Here is a 7862-nt window from a genome sequence, read left to right as displayed (position 1 = left end):
ATAAATGGGAACACTTTGACCGACAAACATCAGGAAATGCCTTTAGGTTTTGGAGACACTGTTTCTTCAATAGGTAGCTGTATTTGTGCTTTGGGCTGGTCGGCTGTAGATACACCACTTGAACCTTCAGTTGACATGTTGATATATTCTTGGTTCTTGATGTGTTCTTCACCTTGGTTAGTTTTTGAGGCCTTTGAGTGGAAAAATTGTTGTATCGTTTTTTGTCTTTTCATTTTCACTGTGACCTGCAACATACAAAAGAGATATGAATAAAGTAAATGTTTTGTTAGGATAATGCAAATTTAACATAAGGATAATGCAAGTTACACCAAAACACATAACAGGTCTAGATTTCTAAAAAATATATAATTTTTTTTAAAAAAATGTATGTAATTTAAATTGACTTTTGAAAAGTAAGCCATCATGGGATAAGAGGGAAGTCCTCTCAGGAACTGAGCCTGACTTCTGCCTCTCCTGTACAAATTCGAAAAGACAGAATGAAAGGCTTTAAAAAAAAGACAATGAAGTCACAGCAAATACAATTGTTTCACTAATTTCAGATATCAGATAGACTTGTCTCAAATGACTCACTCACTAATTCATTGTTTTCATAGCTAGTCTATTGAATTAATTATTATTTCACAAAAGTAAGAGCTATTTGGTATAATATCAGTCCAATTAGATCTGAGTGTAATGCTTAGCTTTCAAACAGAAAGAGGAGAAAATGTGTGTATAAGGAAGCTAACACATTGGATGCATTTGTAACAGAAGATGGCCTTTCATATTCTCTTTAAACAATCCCGTTTTTTGCTATTTCCTATTTACATAGCACGGACAGCAGCCTCGGTGCTATACAATGCACAAAAATAAAGATCGTCCCAGTCTCACCTGGTTACCCAATTAAAGGAAAAGAAAAGGGGATTAGGCCCTGTACCATGTAGCTGAGCTGGACACTGAGCAGACAAAACAAGGCATGAAGCAGATGTCAAGCAGCTCCATGGAAGCTGCTGAATCCAAATCTTACACAGTTCTTACTGTTTCCTTGTGCTTCCCTTGTCTGCATCTGTTTACTCTTATTTTATACTGAGACTATAAACTTCTCGGAGCAGGGACTGTCTTTTTGCTGTGTTCTATATAGTGCCTGCCGCAATGGACTATGACTGGGATCAGTAGGTGATACTGCAGTATAAATAATAAATAATATGGCTGGCAATGATTAAAAAATTAATCACAATTAATCATGCAATTAAAAATATTAATCGCACTGTTAAACCATAATAAAATACCATTAATTTAAATATATTTTGATGTTTTGTACATTTTCAAGTATATTTATTTCAGTTACAACACAAAACAAAGTGGACAGTGCTCACTTTGTATTTATTTTTATTACAAATATTTACACTGTAAAAAAGAAACAAAAGAAATAATATTTTTCAATTCACCATATACAAGTACTGTAGTACAATCTCTTTATCATGGAAGTTTTCACTGTAACAGTGTACTTGCACTATATCTGCTCATCATGCTGCTCTAGTGATCATTGAGCAGAAGTAAGAACTGGAGTCTTACTGGAGATCAGTTCTATCCTTAAACAGTGGAGTGGGAGAGTCAAATCATATAAAACTATTTTAAACAAAGGCTTCCCTGTTGCACCCCTTTTAACTTCTTCCTTGATTTGGCAGCACTACCCCGTGTAGTAAGTGAGGTTCAAGGCTCAGTTGGTGCATGCTAAGTACAGTTTTGCTGCCATTTAGTCATACAATAGTTGTTTAGCACTGATTTCAATACTAAGCCAAAACTGATCAGATTGGAAACGCATGTCTGTCTATACCAACATCGTTTGCTTCTGAGGTCTTTTCCCTCAATTCATCAGTAGGTGGCAGGTGAGACCTCTTTCTGAACCCGGAATGCATCAAGTACTGCTGTAGTCCTTGTAAATAAACTTCAAACAATTCCTCTTCTTTAATGAGGATAGGAAAAGTACATTTGTCCATAAGAGTCTTACCCTTCTCTTTTTCTTTAAGTCAGACACATCTTGTTTCCCTGCTTCTTCTCTAACTTGTCCCATTTCAACTACCAAAAATTCTCCTTCTGTCTTCTCCCCATGTTCAACAAATTTTTTTATACAACTCAGTTAAACTAAATGACATTGAACAGACAAAAGAAATCATAAACACCCAAAAAATAGTAACAGCAACAAAGACCTTTGTGAGCACATTGTGAGATCCTTGTTGCAAGCTGCATTCAATACTTCTAAAGTGTCAGTGACAACTGTCTCCTCATCGATCAAGTTTTCTGATCTGCTACTCAGCTGTCTGATTTCCAGAATCCAAACATGCAGTAGCAAAGATAAAGTCATCATGGTTTCATAAACTAGTACATTGTAGAGGAAGCTATTGAAATATATGTGAGCAGAAAGAAATACCAGTAATAGAATCTGCCTAAAATTTGCATCATCCTAAATACAGCTGGCTCTTTTATAATCATCTGAAAATATCCCTAATTTTGTCATCAGCTGTACTGCTGGACTAATATACAAAGACGGAAGGTGAGTGCATGTGCCAACCAAATACCAGCAGATTTGCACTGTAGTTAGCGCTGTTCTCTTGTGCAATTTCTCCTAGAAATTGTGGAAGAGAATTCAGGAGTTTGGTGACTGTGAATTGAAACATGTCTGCTGTGTTTCCTATCCTTGCTCTGATCATTTTAGTGATTGAGTTAATCATGGGGATTATGGGGAATGGATTGATCACATCTGTGATTTGCAGTGACTGGTTGAAAAGCAGAAAAACTGATCTTCTGTGATATGATTCTGGCAAGTCTGGGCATCTCCAGAATTTTTTTCCAGTTCTTAATTATGGTGGAAAGCGTCACCTACCTATACTCTCCAGAGAACTGTAATCTTGCATTTTAAACTCTCTGTCTCTGGTTTGCCACCTGGCTGGTGTCTTCTGTTGAGTGAAGATCACCGCTTTCTCCCAGCTCCTCTTCCTCTGGCTGAAGCAGAGAATAAAAAGCTCATGAGCTCCCTATTTGTGTCCTCAGGCACTTCTGTCCCATTAGTGTGTGTATGAATTGTTCACTTTGGGACTCAAATATGACTTTCTCACTAATCTCCAGCAAACCAGAGAATTGAGCATACCACACCTCTATGTAATTATTTTGCATTTACTGGAACCATTCATTCCCTTCCTCATATTTATGGTTTCAGCCACCTTGTTAATCACTGCTCTGTGGAGACACACCAGACGGATGCAAAGAGAAATTACCAATTTCCAGGACCCCCCCAGAACAAGGCTCGTGTTGGTTCCATTAAGGCTCTGATCTTCACGGTCTTCTACTTTTCATATTGGGTTGCACTGATCTCGTCAGTCATTTACTATTTTCTCTGTCTATGAATAATCCTAGTTCAATATATCAGTAATGGCATCTTATCTTGCTTAATCCAAAACTGAAACAGGGATCAATAGGGATTCTGAATCTCACAAAATGCCATCTGAAAGAAGAGACTTCATAACTCCCTGCTACTAAGAGGAGAGATTGGGAAATGGAAAGACAAAGCTCTTCCCACAGTTTTTGATATTTCCTTTCCTCCCATCCTAATATTCTATCCCCTTTTCTCCTCTTCATTCAAAGTTTTGCCTCTTCTCAGAACTCAGAAGGAGAGTTTTTTCCATTCTCTTCCCAGATATGTATTAATTAGCTCCTCCTGAAAGTCAGAGCCAAATGGCTGTAATTGCACACAAGAGTGTCAGGGACGCAGAGAGGAAGGCAGCGTTAACAAGCTGTAAGGAGGCCATGAGCTAGCACATGTAATCTGAGCAAAGCTTTGAAAGAGATTCACTGTAATTAAGCTTTTGAAGACCCTGGCAACTACCCAAAGACATTTGATGACATGCTCTGGATAGTAAATGTTACTATCCACTGCCTAATAAAACCAGGAGTGACTTAGAGGCTTTACCCTTCTTATTGAACTGGGCATCAATTGCTACTTTTGCCCCAAGGCTTTTGATAAAAACAAAAATCAGGTTTCATATGAAATGAATTGTAGACTTTAATTAATTGGAGTTCATATATTAATCAATGGACCAGTCCTCCACCACTTTAGAATCAGTTTTACTTCTGCTATAGTTTTAGAATCAGCAGGGTGAAAGTTACATCTAAAACAGTTGTTAGAAAGGAAAAATTCACACAAGAGAAACTAGTAACAACATGGATCAAGCAGAATGGATGCTGACTAAATTATTAGATAGATAGACTACATGAAGTATTAGCCAACCTGGAGGGATGGGAATTGGATAGAAGGGATAGATTACTGTCCAAAGTAGCCTGACTTTGGGCATTAATTTTGCCTTATGGGGAAAGATCAAGTCAAGAAATGCAGAGGAACAAGACCCACTCAGTCCAACCTACATCCATCCCCTTTCTGGCCACTTTCTATCAGCACCCATAGATACTGCAGACATAATCCAGGCGGATATTTATTAAGAGATGCATAGCATAAACCCACATCAAGTATCAAACCCCCCATATGCTTCCGTGCATCACTAATAGCCTGCAGAAGCGGTATATCAACCACATACATCAACCTCCATACGAAGAAAAAACTAGCACTTAATAAGCATAGGCTAATTAAGGCTACATATAGAACTTTGAGTTATGCTTATAATGAATTTTAGTGTGGGCCGTGTATCAATACGTAATTGTTGTTATGGAGTTCTTATTTTCCAGAATATTCATTCCATTAAAGGGGTTAATTGTAGCCAATAATCTTAACCCATATGCAATCAATGAATGATGAATAGATTTAATTGATAGGTATAAATATAGGCATATGGAAGAGTGTAGTATAGGAGTCTAAGGCTGTTCAGCATTTATGAGCGATAAGTCTGTGCTAGATATATAAGATAGTAATGGAAGGTGTTAGAGGGTTTTCCCTTCACCCCTCCCCTGGTTCTTGTCACGCAGGCAGAAAGCAGAAGACCAGAAGTCTGAAGTGCAGACAATGCGAGGTTTATTGGAGTTAATGCCAAGTAAACATTGCTCTGCGCACCACCAGAGTCTGTTTCCTAGTGTTCCATTTCCTGCTCTGACATCACAGAGCATTTACTCCATATCCTTCTTCCCAGCTCTGATGCCGCGGAGCCTTTACCCCGTACCCCCTTCCCAGCTCTGATGCCACAGAACCTTGCCTGTGTCCCCAGTCTCATTTCCCATTTCCAATTCCCTCTTCTCCCTTCTTTGCAGGCCCAAATATACCTGCAATGCACGCCTACAGTCCCTTACAACTTATGGTCATGTTCCAGTGTACAAATACTGCTGTTAACAGTCTTGGAACTTTTCACAGGAGAAAAGACATTCCAGACCTAATGTACTCTATGAAAAGGAAAACTAAGGCACACTGCTATTTTGCTTTCACAGCTGAATGCCGATTCCTATACTATGAACAACATTAATATCTACATTGTCCTACTACTAAATGGGTTCCAAACATTTTCCAGCACTTGTATGGATAAAACAACTATATTCTTTAGCTCTTGGCAAGATCACATGAGACATACAGGAACAACGCTGCAAAACCAGATCCAGTCCATTATTGTTCTAACCAAGTTTTACCTTGAATGTGTAAAGCGAGTCAATCTTTTTACTAAACTTGACTTTGATAAACCATTTCTGATATGGCTTCTAACCCAATACTAGCTGTGGTAAGACTTAATAACCAAGGGAGGTATTGGGATGCAGTCAGCGATGTTTTTACCATCCCTTCCTGCGTCAATTTTTGCGTTGGGATGTGTGTGACATTATTGACACAAACTGTGACTGTATGTTGCAACCACTGGTATATATGTGCAGCAAATATTGTATAATGGTTATCATATGAGGTGTCTATGAAAAGATTATGGTTTGCTGGTTATGATTATGCTAGCTGTAGGTGTGTAGCATTTTGTAGTTAAAGTTATGATTATGGGCTATGTACTTGTATCACAATGTGTTTGATTCTAAGTAACCTCAGTGAAGCATTTGGTTAGCTTCTTGACAAAGGACTATTCTCAGTAAGTTCCCAAACAAGAAACACGTGGGTATCTGGGGGCAGGGACACACATATTTTCTCTGTGTGTTGTTGAAAGTGACAATAAAGTTGTGACATGAAGCCAGAATGGGTTAAGCAACCAGCAGGATAAATTGGCCCAAGATCAACCTTTAAGAACATATTAGAGAAGTACTGAATTGCTAAACAGGGCCGTCCCTTGTAAATAGTTCATAAAGCTAAATTACATAGATCAGAGTATTCAGAATGTGTTTCTACTGTTACAGAATTAGAAGCCAGTACAAATTCTATTTGTCTGTGTTTACCTATATATGTTAGAACCCTCAAAATGTGGTCTCATTAGCTTGAAGCTGGTAAACTTATTTCTTGTCTGTTTCTGTATTTTATTGATGGAGAGAGCAAATGGGAATATTCACAATTTGATTAAATGTGTGGGGTAATAATATCATTGTCTTTATTTCTCTTGGAAGTGTGAAGTAAATAGTCTATGATCAGCTTGAATGGTTAATTACCATATGCTGATTAATGTAGCTAGCTACTGGTATGTGCCTAAGAAAGAGGGATTTTATTTGAAGCAACAATTTGCATTACCTATTCTTCAGCCAAGGAATGCCTTTTGTGTTCTCTGACAAGAACAGCTGACTGACACACAGTCCATGCATTTCGTCTGCCTTAACATCGCTGGAGCTTGGACTTTGCATGAAGGTGCAAATCTGAAGAACTTGGGATGCGCTTTGCTTCACAGTATTTTCTAGGAATGGCACAATCCATGCATTCTTTACATGACAGGAAATTTGCATGACGGTGTATGGGATTAAGAATGAAACATTAAAATAACCAGGTACAATTATGTCATTCTCAAGAAAAGCAATTAAATAAACAGAACAACTATTAGCTAGCACTACAAGATCTCCCAGGCGTGGGGGTGGGGGTGGTCATGTTTTGTTGGAGTCAGAAATTCTGCATCAAAATAGTGGCATTTGTTACTGTTCAGGACTAGCGTTGATTTACACTTGGCAAAGTATCAATGTGAATTTTTCCCCCTCTCATAAAAATGTGTCTCACTGGGACAGCTGTATCCTCTCAAAGCTTGCTAATTGCCTTAGACAATTCAATAAGTATTTGCTCTCAGGAGACCTCAGTATTTGCAGCACACAAAGCTGTACAAGGAATACTGCAAGCATAATTAACCATATTTGTCAAAGTGGCAAGTCTTCAGATTGTCCAGGTAGCTGTGCCAGTGGCCTTTCAGCTTTTTACTCTTTTATGCCGCTGTGTCCCAGATCTGTGTCCCAGATCTATTTTATAATTACACACGCAATTACACTTGATTTCAGTCACCAATATTTCACAATGTTGAATGAGGGCATGCAGAAGTAAGACCCTACTAGAAAAGTATTCGTTATGGCCGTAAATAGCAACTTAAATATATTTGGTTTGTGCCAAAGAAACAATAAGACACAGAGGTTATAACTGAACACTACTGAACTGAAATGCAGGCCAAGAATTCAGAAAAGGGTGCTGCAGTAGGCTAACGTAGGAATAGTTCATGGAAAGAGTGGTTATTAATTAAGGATCTGTGAGAACAGAGAAGGAGAGTGTAAAAAGGTGGGAGCCTTTTCCATGCAGGACTGGGAGTGAAACAGCAATTCAGCAAATCATTTATCTGAGGAATAGCATGGAGGAAAAAAACATCTCATGTGAAATGGAGACTATGGATTTGAGTCCCTTCCTACGTTGGATGAGAGTGAAAGGCCCCCTCTTTGGATCTTTAGGATTCATGGTCGGCATTTGATTGTATGTAGACTCT

Source organism: Lepidochelys olivacea, assembly GCF_965140295.1.
Source record: "Lepidochelys olivacea isolate rLepOli2 genome assembly, chromosome: 1".
Lineage (NCBI taxonomy): Eukaryota > Metazoa > Chordata > Testudines > Cheloniidae > Lepidochelys > Lepidochelys olivacea.
This window is presented reverse-complemented; position numbering follows the sequence as displayed.